The 12,269-nt window shown below is 35.9% G+C and overlaps 1 protein-coding gene across 17 annotated transcripts in view; it reads left to right on the forward strand.

Annotated features, from left to right (window-relative positions):
• Positions 1-12,269, forward strand: part of LOC136027968 (protein NDRG3-like) — a 221,938-nt gene that overhangs the window by 22,777 nt on the left and 186,892 nt on the right. For 3 of the 17 annotated variants that reach the window (XM_065705441.1, XM_065705446.1, XM_065705453.1), the window contains exon 1: positions 8,531-8,681. The exons of 10 other annotated variants lie outside the window; for them this stretch is intronic. The gene's annotated coding sequence lies outside the window, so the exon portion shown is untranslated. Of the gene's footprint in view, positions 1-8,523; positions 8,682-9,472; positions 9,665-12,269 lie in introns of those variants that run through there. 4 more of the 17 variants (XM_065705442.1, XM_065705444.1, XM_065705458.1 and 1 more) reach the window with 3 other exon arrangements.

A 12,269-nucleotide genomic window follows, 5' to 3' on the forward strand; every position in this document is an offset into this window, starting at 1 on the left:
CCCAAAATAAGGTACATTTTGACACGAAGTGCTGTTCTTTTTCGTGCTGACCAAATGAATAATTCCCATTTCAGTTTCAGATAAATCCAATGGGAACTGCAAGGAAGGAGGAGTTTACATTGGGAATTTAACATTAAAGAAATATAAATTTTGCAGAAAATTTTTTTAGCAAGCCTTCGCTAACCCGTCCTAAGTAATTGATTATTCACCCCCATGAAGAAATTCTGCAGGTATCGATACTGAGATTCCCTTTTAAATTTTATTATTGAAGAACATAAATTACCCAATTCCATACTTGCTGTATTACTCAGGATATCCACATTTTAAAAAATGGAGGGGATATTTCCTGGTATTTCACAAACCTGCTGTATTTGGGGAGGTCAGAGTTGTTAGGGGAGGAGCAACTGCAAGCTCTCAGCCTGAATTAGAAAGAGCTTCAGTGGGTCTTTAAGGTCTTTATTTTTTGTGTAAGTTATGTGTTGTCATAAAAACTTAAAATTTATCGATTGTAGCAAAACTTTAAGCATCAAAGTTAGCATATAGTTTGAATTACCTTCCATGCGAAGCTTTTAGTAAGAAATTTTTCGAATGTTATTTTGTTTTGTATTTAAATATACCTCTTAGTAAGGGTTCTAGCTAAAATCAAGTCTCTTTCAACTTTAACTTTATTGTTATCAAATAAGTCATTACATGCATCTCTTTTAATACCCCCACAGAAGGCTCCATGGCCTGGGAGCGTAGGGAAAAACATTACAATCATATCTATCAATCTTCATAATACAATATAAGGGAAATAAACACGAAGAGTAAAGATAAAACAAAAAAGAAAAACAGAAAAATGCAATTAGTTACATCAAACCTTTATTTTTTTTAATTATTTACACTCAATTGAACTGGCAAATATATAATACTTCTATTACTTATATAAAATAGAAAGAAAATAAGAAGAAAAATGAACCCAAATGACTTTTCATTAATCTTTTGAAGACCCCGATGGAGTGGCAATATCTAATATTATTCGGCAGGGAGTTCCAAACCCTACTACATGCGTATATAGGGCTAAAATCTGACCTCACGGTAGGAGGTCTAACAACAAATAAAAGGTTACCAGGGTCAGCACTCCCTGGATAAAACATTCGATCCACAATCGATTCGATCCATTTGTCTAAAAAACCGAATTTTGATAATAGTTACATCAAAAGGATCGCATTTGAATGCTGATTTTAAATATATAAGTCTCATCAAGTTTAGTCTTACCCATCAAAAGTTACGAGCCTGAGAAAATTTGCCTTATTTTAGAAAATAGGGGGGAAACACCCCCTAAAAGTCATAGAATCTTAACGAAAATCACACCATCAGATTCAGCATATCAGAGAGTCCTACTGTAAAAGTTTCAAGTTCCTATCTACAAAAATGTGGTATTTTGTATTTTTTGCCAGAAGACAGATCGCAGATGCGTGTTTATTTGTTTGTTTTTTTTTCCCAGGGGTGAGCGTATTGACCCAGTGGCCCCAGAATTTTGCGAGAGGGCTCATTCTAACGGAAATTAAAAGTTCTAGTGCCCAATTTTAAATGACCAAAAAAATTAAAGGGCACCTAGGCCCTCTCCCGCGCTCATTTTTTCCCAAAGTCGTCGGATAAAAATTCTGAGATAGCCATTTTACCCAACATAGTCGAAAAATCCTATAACTATGTCTTTGGGGACGATTTACTCCCCCACAGTCCCCGTGGGAGGGACTGCAAGTTACAAACTTTGACCAGTGTTTGCATATAGTAATGGTTATTGGGAAGTGTACAGAAGTTTTCAGGGGGATTTTTTGGTTGGGAGGAGGGGTTGAGAAGAGGTGGTTATGTGGGGGAAATTTTCCTTGGAGGAATTTGTCATGGGAGATTTGTCATTTTTCTAGCATTATTTAAAAAACAATGAAAAAACAAATATGAAAAGGTTTTTCAACTGAAAGTAAGAAGCAGCATTAAAACTTAAAACGAATAGAAAATATCATGCATATAAGTGCTTCACCTCCTCCTAATACCTCACTCTTTATGGTAAAGTATTTTTAGTAATTTCAACTATTTATTTTACGGCCTTTATGATTCAGGGGGTTATTCTTAAGGAATTAGTACAAAATTTAAGCTTTAGTGTAAAGAGCGAGGTATTGACGAGTGGGCGAGCCCCCTCATATACGTAATAAAAACATACGAATATATGAGTTCGATACGTAAGCTAATTCGTAAGTTACGTATATCTTTTACTAATGAAAACGTTCGTAAAAAACTGAAAGTTCTAGTTGCTTTTTTAAGTAACCAAAACATTGGAGGGCAACTGGGCCTCCTCCCCCGCTCCTTTTTCTCAAAATTGTTCGATCCAAACTATGAGAAAGCCATTTAGGAAAAAAAAAAAATGCAAATTTCGTTTCAATTATTCATTTGCGGAGAGCCGAAATCAAAACATGGATTAACTCAAAAACGTTCAGAAATTAAATAAAAAAAAACAAGTTTTATTTAACTGAAAGTAAGGAGCGACATTAAAACTTAAAACGAAGAGAAATTATCCCGTACATGATTGGGCTGTTCCCTCCTCAACGCACCGCTCTTTACGCTAAAGTTTGACTCTTTTTCTCAACTCGACTTTTAAAAACAGTAAAAACTTTTGTGGAGTTTTCTTTGGTGGAGTTGTGGGGGGGGGGGTAATCGGAAAAATGAGGTATTTGTAACTTACGAACGGGTGACCAGATCTTAATGATGATATTTAGAAGGATCTTGTGCTTTAAAGCTCTAATTTTAAATTCTGACCAGATCCTGTGACATTGGGGGGGGGGAGTTGGAGGGGGAAACTGGAATTCCTGGAAAACGTGAAAATTGGGATATTTTCATCTTACGAATAGGTGATCGGATCTTTATGACACTTGATATATATAGAAGGATCTTATGTCTCAGGTGCTCCATTTTCGACTCGAATTGGATTCGGGGACATAGGGGGTTGGAGGAGGGAAAAAATCTTGGAAAACGCTTAGAGTGAAGAGATCGGGATAAAATTTGATGGGAAGAATAAGCACAAGTTCTAGATACATGATTCACATAATTGGAACGGAATCGTTCTCTTTGGAGGAGCTGGGGGGTGTTAATTTGGAAACGAGGTATTTTTAACTTAAGAACAGGTGACCGGATCTTAATGAAATTTGATATTTAGAATCGTTTCATGTCTCAGATCTGTTATTTCAAATCCCGACCAGATTTGTTGACATTGGGGGGAGTTGGAGGGGGAAATCGGAAATCTTGAAAAACGCTTCAAGTGGAGGAATCGGGATGAAGCCTGGTGAATAGAATAAGCAAATGTACTTGATACGTGATTGACGTAACCGTAATGGATTCGCTCTCTTTGGGGGAGCTGGGGGGTGGGGTTCAGTGATTTGGCGAGTTTGGTGCTTCTGGAAGTGCTAGGACGATGAAAATTGGTAAACGTGTCAGGTAGCTGCACAATTTGACTTGATAAAGTCGTTTTCCCAGATTTGACCATCTGGGGGGGCTAAAGGGAGAGGAAAAATTAGAAAAAATGAGGTATTTATAACATACGAATGGGTGATCGGTCTTAATGAATTTTGATATTTAGAAGGACATCGTGACTCAGAGCTCTCATTTTAAATCCTGACCGGCATTAAGCCTCTGATCTTCCTTTTAAATCAATCTATTGAATCTTAGAATTTTGTTAGAGCTCATACCATATGAGCTCTTAGCTCTTAGCTCTTCTTGCCTCGTCACAAGTGCCATATGAGCTCTTAGCTCTTGTGTCTCTTTACAGTTCTCATCAATAAAGAAAATACGATCTGAAATAGTAGGTTTTACTAGAATATTCAAGTATGGCAAAATCTCAAAGATGTATACACAGGGGGGAGGGGTTATCTCCCTCAAAGATTGGTAAGAAAGATCGCCGGAATAAAGGAGGCTTAAAAAACCCTCTTTGGCATGTCCTGCAACTTCAAAGAGTCTCGGTTCTCCCCTTTTTCGAAAGGAGGAACACGTAGAAACCTTTAGTCGTTGCATTCGACTAAAAATTTGACTTAGTCGTTGCTTTTTCTTTTAAATTCCGGTGTTCATCCTCTGAACTGCGTCTTCTAATTAATTTCAGTAGATACAGAAAGGCTTTCTAACATGTGTTGCACGGCATAAACAATAAGTTGGCAGTGTCTTATATTTTCGCTCAAGAATCTAAAAACATAGAAATTCTTTGGACAGTTTTTAGCAGAACATTCTTCCAACAACAACAAAAAAAATAAACTGCGACATATGCAGGCAGGTATATTTCAAGTGTTAATGTTGATGAGTTTTGTTTTTCCATCGTCTCTCCTTTTTGTAGTTGGTTTGGGTGTGTTGAAGAGGAAATATGTTATGTCTTATGTGGGGTTGCCTTACCAAAAAACCTTTTTTTTTTGGCTATCCGGTTTGCATTTGTGCATAAGATGTTATATTATATTCCTACATAATGCCAGTTTTGTAACTCAATTTATTAGAATAATTAAATATTACAATTTCTGCAAGTAGGAAAATAATTTCATCAGAATTTTAAATCTGGGAGACTTTTAAACCTTGCTCTTTCTCTTTTCCTTTTTTTGGAAAGAAGGTTTTTATTTTCCCAAAATGTATGTGTCGGCATCTTGCTATTACACAATGCTAGGTTTTTTTAAAAAAATTACAAGTTTCAAAACCGTATAAGAACAAAACCCCCTAGGATCGGTTCTATATGAGATGGCCTCGAAAAAACACAGGTATATTATTCTTAACCAAGTGGCACTCTACAGTGGCACTGTACAGACTATGAGTGTGCTCTAGAACTCTATTGTCATTAATAACAAGTTAATTATTTTCGTTCGTTCGTCCGTCCGTGGCCGAGTGGTTAACGCGCCGAACTCACGAGCTAAGGGTCGCTGGTTCGAATCTCGGTGGTGCCGACCGTTTGGTTTAGGACGAGGGTTAGTGGCGTTTCCCCGTAAGACAAGCCAAAAGTCCACCCAGCTTCAAATGGGTACCTAGAGAAATCTAGGGAAAAGCACGGGAAAGCGTCTGATGGCCTGCCCCCAACCACGCATTGCACCCCGGCCGAGGGCTGAGAATCAGGAGATCGGCACCTGCGCTACGCGAACCCTAATCGGTTTGCATGCGAAAGTTTGCTTTGCTTTTTGCTTTTGTTCCAAGACAACGAGCCACCCACAATTTTTATTAGCCTACTGTAAGGGCAGTGTGGATTACAGTGTAGGCCTCGTTTGTGTATCGTATGTCAGGGGCTACATTTGTTGTCCGCAATTTTAGCTGGAGATAGTAACAATTAACCAATGATTTATTTTAATTATATTTTTATTATATATTTATTATTTATTTATTATTTTTGTTATTTATATTTAATTATATTTTAATTATAATTTGCTTGTATACGCATCCTGTGATAAACTACATTCCTCATTGACAGCGTTGCCTCCTGTTATTAATTTCAAAAAAGACGAAACTGAAGCATGAAACGAACATTAACGATTTCTTTGTATTTTATGCAACATTTACAAAGCTAGCTCAAATAAACTGACTCGTGATAGTTCCCTATTCCTGTAGAGGTATGAAAAACTTGGGCTAATTTGGATTAAAAAAAGATTAAAATGAACAGAAATTTTCCGTACACGAGAGAGCCTGCCCCTTCCTCAACCCTCGCTCTTTACGTCTTAAAGTTCCTTAAAAATATGTCAAGATTGGGAAAAAGGGGGGAAAACCCCCCAAAAACTTCCATGGGAAGGAAAGTTTCTTGAGAAAATTTTACACGGGTGAATGGATGGGAATTTCCTGGCATGATTTGAGAAAACGGTCAGAAATTAAATAATAGAAACAAGTTTTTTTTTTTCAACTGAAAGTAAGGAGCAGCATTAAAACTTAATCAACCCTCGCTCTTTACGTCTTAATGTTCCTCAAAAATACGTCAAGATTTGGAAAAGGGGGGGGAAACTTCCATGGGAAGGAAAGTTTCTGGAGAAAGTTTTAGACGGTTAAACGGAGGGGAATTTCCTGGCATTGTTTTCAGAGCTTCAGTCACAATTCAACCGAGTGGCTCATCATTTATAGTTCGTTACCGAACTATAAATCACTATATAGTTCGAACTATATAGTTCGTCACCGAAAACTAAATCGAACGTTACCGAACGATTTATCGAATCGTTTGAAACACAAAACTGACGACGAAAACAGGGTGTTCTCTTAGGAGCAGAATAGTCCTGAAATAACTTGCAGCAAATAAAAGACTAATTTATAAGGCTTAATTAATGGCCTTATAACTAATTAATATGAAGCCTTATAATTAACTATAAGGCTTTCACTGACCATTTTATCCATAAGCTTTAATATACAATTTACCATTTAAAATTTCTTCGAAACCGGACATTACATATTCATTTACAATGGGCCGTTGTTCGCTTTTTACTCAGTTGCATAATTCCAGCTACTGCTGCAGTGGCGTAATTTCGTCAAAATCTGGGGGTGGAGGGCAAGGTTGCAGCTGATTTTCCCAAATCGAGTGAAAATGACAGTAAAAAGGAAAAATGAGCCACATAATAGGATAAAGGCATACTTAAGGTATGCCTAAGGTATGCCTATTTCTTAGGTATACCTAAGAAAACTGATCCATTTCTGTTGATGCTTGAATAATGTAGGTCAATCTTAATTTGGACAAGATTTTGAAGATACTAAGTTTCAGCTGGGGGAGGGGGGCATCGGCCCCTTTCAATCCCCATAGAAAATTACGCTCCTGTACTTCTGCAACGATGATTTCTTGCTATCAAATGAATAAGATAAAGTGATGAGTGATGTTGTTTTAAGAATCAGCTCTTAAGAATTAGTTTATGTCTAATTTTGATTTTTTCTTTTTTTCCATTCCTTCCCATGTAAGTTTCCCCCCCTTTTTCCAATGCAGTCTCTTTTTTTGAATTGATGTGTTTTTCTCTCCGTATTTTGCATTTTATATATTCAGCTTCAATATTTTTATGTTTAGGCCCTTGGGAATGTTACTACTGGTCCTACTTCTCGGGAAGTATTTTTTCTTGATGTTGCTCTTACCTCTATTTCCCTACAAAAAAGAAAAGGAAAAATAAAATAAAATGCATATTCGTCGAAATCGCCGCTTTTTCGAACGGAAATTTCAAGAAATTTTTTTCCTTTCATTTTTCCTGTTATTTCAAGAAAAACTATCAGAATGTAATCTAAGGTGAAAGGATTTCATTTAGTAGTGAAAATGTCACACACACAACCTTGTTTGCCTTTATTATACAGATGTGTAAGGATGTATTCAATAGAGTCAACGTATTAAGGGGGGGGGGAGTTGGTTATATTTTTTCCGGTCGAAATTTCGGTAATACGGCGGTTGATTGGTAAAATTGGTGCTCTTCAACCGGTAATAAAACCGGTTCTTAAATTTCGGTAACACAGCGGTTAATTAGCAAAACTGGTGTTATTCACGCTATACTTTATAGATTCAGTCTTTTTTCCTGCTGGGGTAACGTATTGTTGTTTATTAGAGCCCCCCCCCTTCCACCGTTGCTAGTTACTATTATCACAGGAAAAAGGAGACAAAGAATTACCTTGAGTTTCTGTATTCCCTGATGCTTCTACTCCTATTAGGAAAAAAGACCATAGATCTGGACAGGCACATTTGTAGCATTTTTTTTTTTTTAGGGAGAGGGGAGCTAATGATGAAAAAACAAACTTTATTTGATAATTTTTGTTTTAGTGGTTGTACTATAAAAGCGTTGCTTCCGAGGGTGTTACCGGTAACAACAAAATAGTATAAAAAATATGAGGTAAAAAAATTGACAACAGATAATAGCAAATTTGAATAAGAATTGTCCAAAAATTTAGGATTTGGGGAATCCGAGTCCCTCCCCCATGCTTGTATGATGGCCCTGGATCCATTAAATAAAATAATATTGGTTTCTGAAAGGCTACACCAAACTCTAAGAGAGCCTAATTTGCACTTTCATCCAGCAAAGAAGAAAAAAAAAAAACAACAAAGGAGAAATAGATTTTAAACACTAGCTAAAAAACCTGTGAATGCAAATCAATGTGTCAATTGCATAAATGATCAATATGAAAATTAAACGAAATGAGTGAAGTATAGTATACAACAATAGTGGGTCTGAAATTTAAATAAATAAACGTCCACAATAAATGATGAAAAAGGAAAGAGGAGTGGGGGTTGACTTGGCAACAGGCATTTCAATGTATATGTCTTTTTGTGAAAAAAATCGTGACAAATTATATGTGACAACTAACTTTTGACGATTGATTGTGACAATAAATTTGTGATAATTAATTTATGACACTTTATATGTCTTTTTGTGAAAAACTTTTGTGACAATTTATATGTCTCATTTTTGAAAAATTTAGTTCGGGTAAAAGTGGGAATTTTAAATGTCTACTGCTGACGTGTTAATGGTGGTGAATTGGTTTTTGAGGATTTAGCGTTCCCTTGAAAGAATTGTGTTTGATATTCCAGTCATGAGCTGTAGTCTCCTGTTTGTTCTCGCGTCGCCATAGCAGCTTCAATAGTCCCCGGCGTTCTCCTTATCAGATTGTATTGAACTGTCTGAAATTCTTTTTGACAAAGCATTCTCTTCTACAAAGAATTCGATTGGATAAATTTGAAATCCTTTAATGTAAGTTGTTGAAATTTACTCTTGTTAGTGATTGGGCCGGGAAATCTGATTTAATATCAAAACATGGTTTACTACTAAAGTACGAAAGAAACCAAAATAAAAATTGGTCCCTTGGACCTATCTAAGGTCCAATCGTGCCTGAAAAGGGAGAATTTGTAATGTTTCTCTTTTGGATATTTTGAAATTATGGAGTTTTTAGGGCAGTACCCCATTTTTGTCAATGTAGCCACTTGAAACTGAAAAAAAATTAAATCTAACAACGTTTTCAATCATAAAACTCAATATTTGCACAAGTCGAACTATAAGTAACTCGAAGAAAAATCGTGGTTTCGTGAATTTCGAGTTAGCGAGATTTGACTGTATATAGTTGCATGTGTTTCCACTTCACCAATTCAAACAATAATATTTTGAATGTCTATGGTACTAAGCTATGGGAATATTTCAAATCCAAGCCCAGAAGTAGTTTTATTCTCAAGTCTTCTGGTAATTTCAGTCTTCTGGTAATCATCTGGTAATTTCCATACATTTCCCAATCAGTGAACCGTGAACTGGAAATTAAAGGGTTTCGTATTTGAAACTTCACCAATTCAGACAATAATATTTTGAATGTCTATGGTACTAAGCTATGGGAATATTTCAAATCCAAGTCCAGAAGTAGTTTTATTCTCAAGTCTTCTGGTAATCATCTGGTAATTTCCATACATTTCCCAATCAGTGAACCGTGAACTGGAAATTAAAGGGTTTCGTATTTGAAATGCAATAGTTACATGTTTACTAAAAGATAAGCAGTTCGTCGGGTTGACTGCGTGATAAGACTTGTCGAATTCTATTACGAAACTGAGTACCTGTTCTGAATTTCTCGTTCAGATATCGCGTGTTCCACTAGTAAAATTGGATTTTATTCAATTTGTAGTATTGGAGGATTTTGTTTAATTTTACGTTTGGATTTGCTTTGATTTATCGCCTATAAGACCACTGGAAAGGTAATTATGAAACTTTACTTTTTTTGTGAAAATATTAATATGTATGAAAGTGTTACAATGACATAACACAAGCGATAAATTAAACATGACAGAACAAAATGTAAATGGAAAAATGTAACCCAACTATGGCTGGGTAAAAGACAGCTAATCACCATTGAAACAGCTAAATCAATGTAGAATCTCCATTATAGGCTACCGCCTAGAATATCTTCTGTTTCATCAATGGATTTGTTCGAATTTTTGTAATAATAATGTGATTAGTTTGAATAATTTATCCATAGGTATTGCTGAATATTTAAATGTCCTGATAGTCAATTGTAAAGTCGAATCCTAGAATTCACATTTAAAGCTTTAGCGTAACCTTGTAGCCTATTACAATCTTTGGATATTGGAGTTTAAAGTTAGAACAAAGTATCTAAATCACAGACAGGCTCAATCCTGGACAGATAATCTAAGACAAGTGTTTTGAAGCGGAGTAATTGTATTTGGGTAAATGTTTAGTCTAGAGCACTTAGAAATGCTAATTCTAGAAGTGCATCCATTTCTGGTTGACCCTCCTCCTCCATGGGGCAAACTAAAAATGCCTAAAGTGGGGCTTGCTTACAGGTAACATTACCTATAGAGCGAAGCCTATTAGTCCATGAGCCCCGCGGGCAGAGGGGCGAGGTCTGTATTCTATATTCATTTGATATACCTCGTTTGAGTTTCTTTTTTGTTTTTTTTTTAGTTTCATCACTCTTTGTTGAATAAATGTAGAATACAGACCTCGTCCCGCTGCCCGCGGGGCTCTTGGACTAATACGCTTCGCTCTATAGGTAATGTTACCTGTAAGCAAGCCCACTTTACGCATTTTTAAGTCTTGTTGGAGGTTTTTTTTTAGAAAGCTCAAAAATGGATGCGCTTCTCTAATAATAACAAAGAAACGATGTGCGATCATCAATATCTTGCTATATATTAACAGTAAAGTTAACATACATGTTAACTTTATATAGGTAACTATATGTTAACAGTAAAGTTTTTTACTGTTTTAAAAAGTAGAGTTGAGAGAAACAGTCAAACTTTAGCGTAAAGAGCGGGGCGTTGAGGAGGGAACTGCCACTTTCATATACGGAGTAATTTCTGTTCGTTTTAAGTTTTAATGTCGCTCCTTACTTTCAGTTAAAAAAAAACTTTTTTTTTATTTAATCATATTAAGATCTTTATTTGCGATTTAGTTTTAAAAAACGAGTTTTTTCAACTAAAAGTAAGGAGCATCATTAAAATTTAAAACGAACGGAGGTTATTGCGGATATGAGGGAGGTTACTCCTCCAAAACACCTCACTCTTTGCTAAAGTTCTTTAGTACTTTTTTAAAACGAGCTTCTTATTATTCTAATTAAACGGACATAGTATTTCAAGGGTCATTCTTAAAGAATTAGGACAAAATTCAAAACTTAGCATAAATAGAGAGGTATTTTGGGGGAGTAACCCCCCTAAGGTACGCAATAATTTCTGTTCGTTTTAAGTTTTGACGTTGTTCCTTACTTTCAGTTGAAAAATTTTTTGTTTTTTTTAATTTAATCTCCAATCTTTTTTCAAAAAATCCCAGGAAATCTGGGCACTCCTCCACGGAAATATTCCTTCTCCCCAAGGATTTATTATCTAGGCAATTCAATCCTGGTGAAAATATAGCCCGGATAATTATGCCTGACATCTCCACGCGTAAAATTGAGTCGGTAATGAGAAACTAAGACATAAAGATGAATTTCGTATAGGGATTCAGGCAAATTCCCCAATGTAGAATTTCCCCTGAAAAATTCTCCCCCTTGAAACTTCCCTCTGTGGAAAATTATCCCTATGGAAACTCCTAAAAGCAGCTAATCCCCCCTCTCCCCGAACAATATGTGCATACTTCCCAATAACAAATACCATACGTAAATAATGGGCAAATTTTGTAACTTAAAGATCTTCCCCAGGGACTGTAAGAAGATCATGATATCCCCAAAAGCATAGTTCTTCGGCCTTTCAACTATGCTGAACAAAATTGCTATCTCAAAATTTTGGCCAGACGATTTTGAGCAAAAAGAGGCGTGGGGGTCTAGTTGCCCTCCAATTTTTTTGTTCACTTAAAAAGGGCACTAGAACCGTTGGAATGAACCCTCTCACGATATTCTAGGACCACTAGATTGATACGACTACCCCTTGGAAAAAGAAAAAACAACAATTAAACACGATTCCGTGATTGTTCTTCTGGCAAAATATACAACATTCCACATTTTTCAGATAGGCACTTGAAACCTCTACAGTATGGTTCTCTGATACGCTGAATCTGATGGTGTGATTTCCATTAAGATTCTATGACCTTTTGGGAGTGTGTTTCCCCCTTTTTTCAAAAATAAGGTAAATTTTATCAGGCCCGTAACCTTTGATCTGTAAGATTAAACTTAATGAGGCTTATATATTAGAAACCAGCATTAAACTTTAATTCTTTTGATATATTAAATTAAAAAAACAAGTTTTTTAACTGAAAGTAAGGTGCGACATTAAAACTGAACACGGAGCAATGGGCTGTTCCTTCCGCTCTTTACGCTAAAGTTATTTACTGTTTTATAAAGTAGAATTGAGA

Source organism: Artemia franciscana, chromosome 6, assembly GCF_032884065.1.
Source record: "Artemia franciscana chromosome 6, ASM3288406v1, whole genome shotgun sequence".
Lineage (NCBI taxonomy): Eukaryota > Metazoa > Arthropoda > Branchiopoda > Anostraca > Artemiidae > Artemia > Artemia franciscana.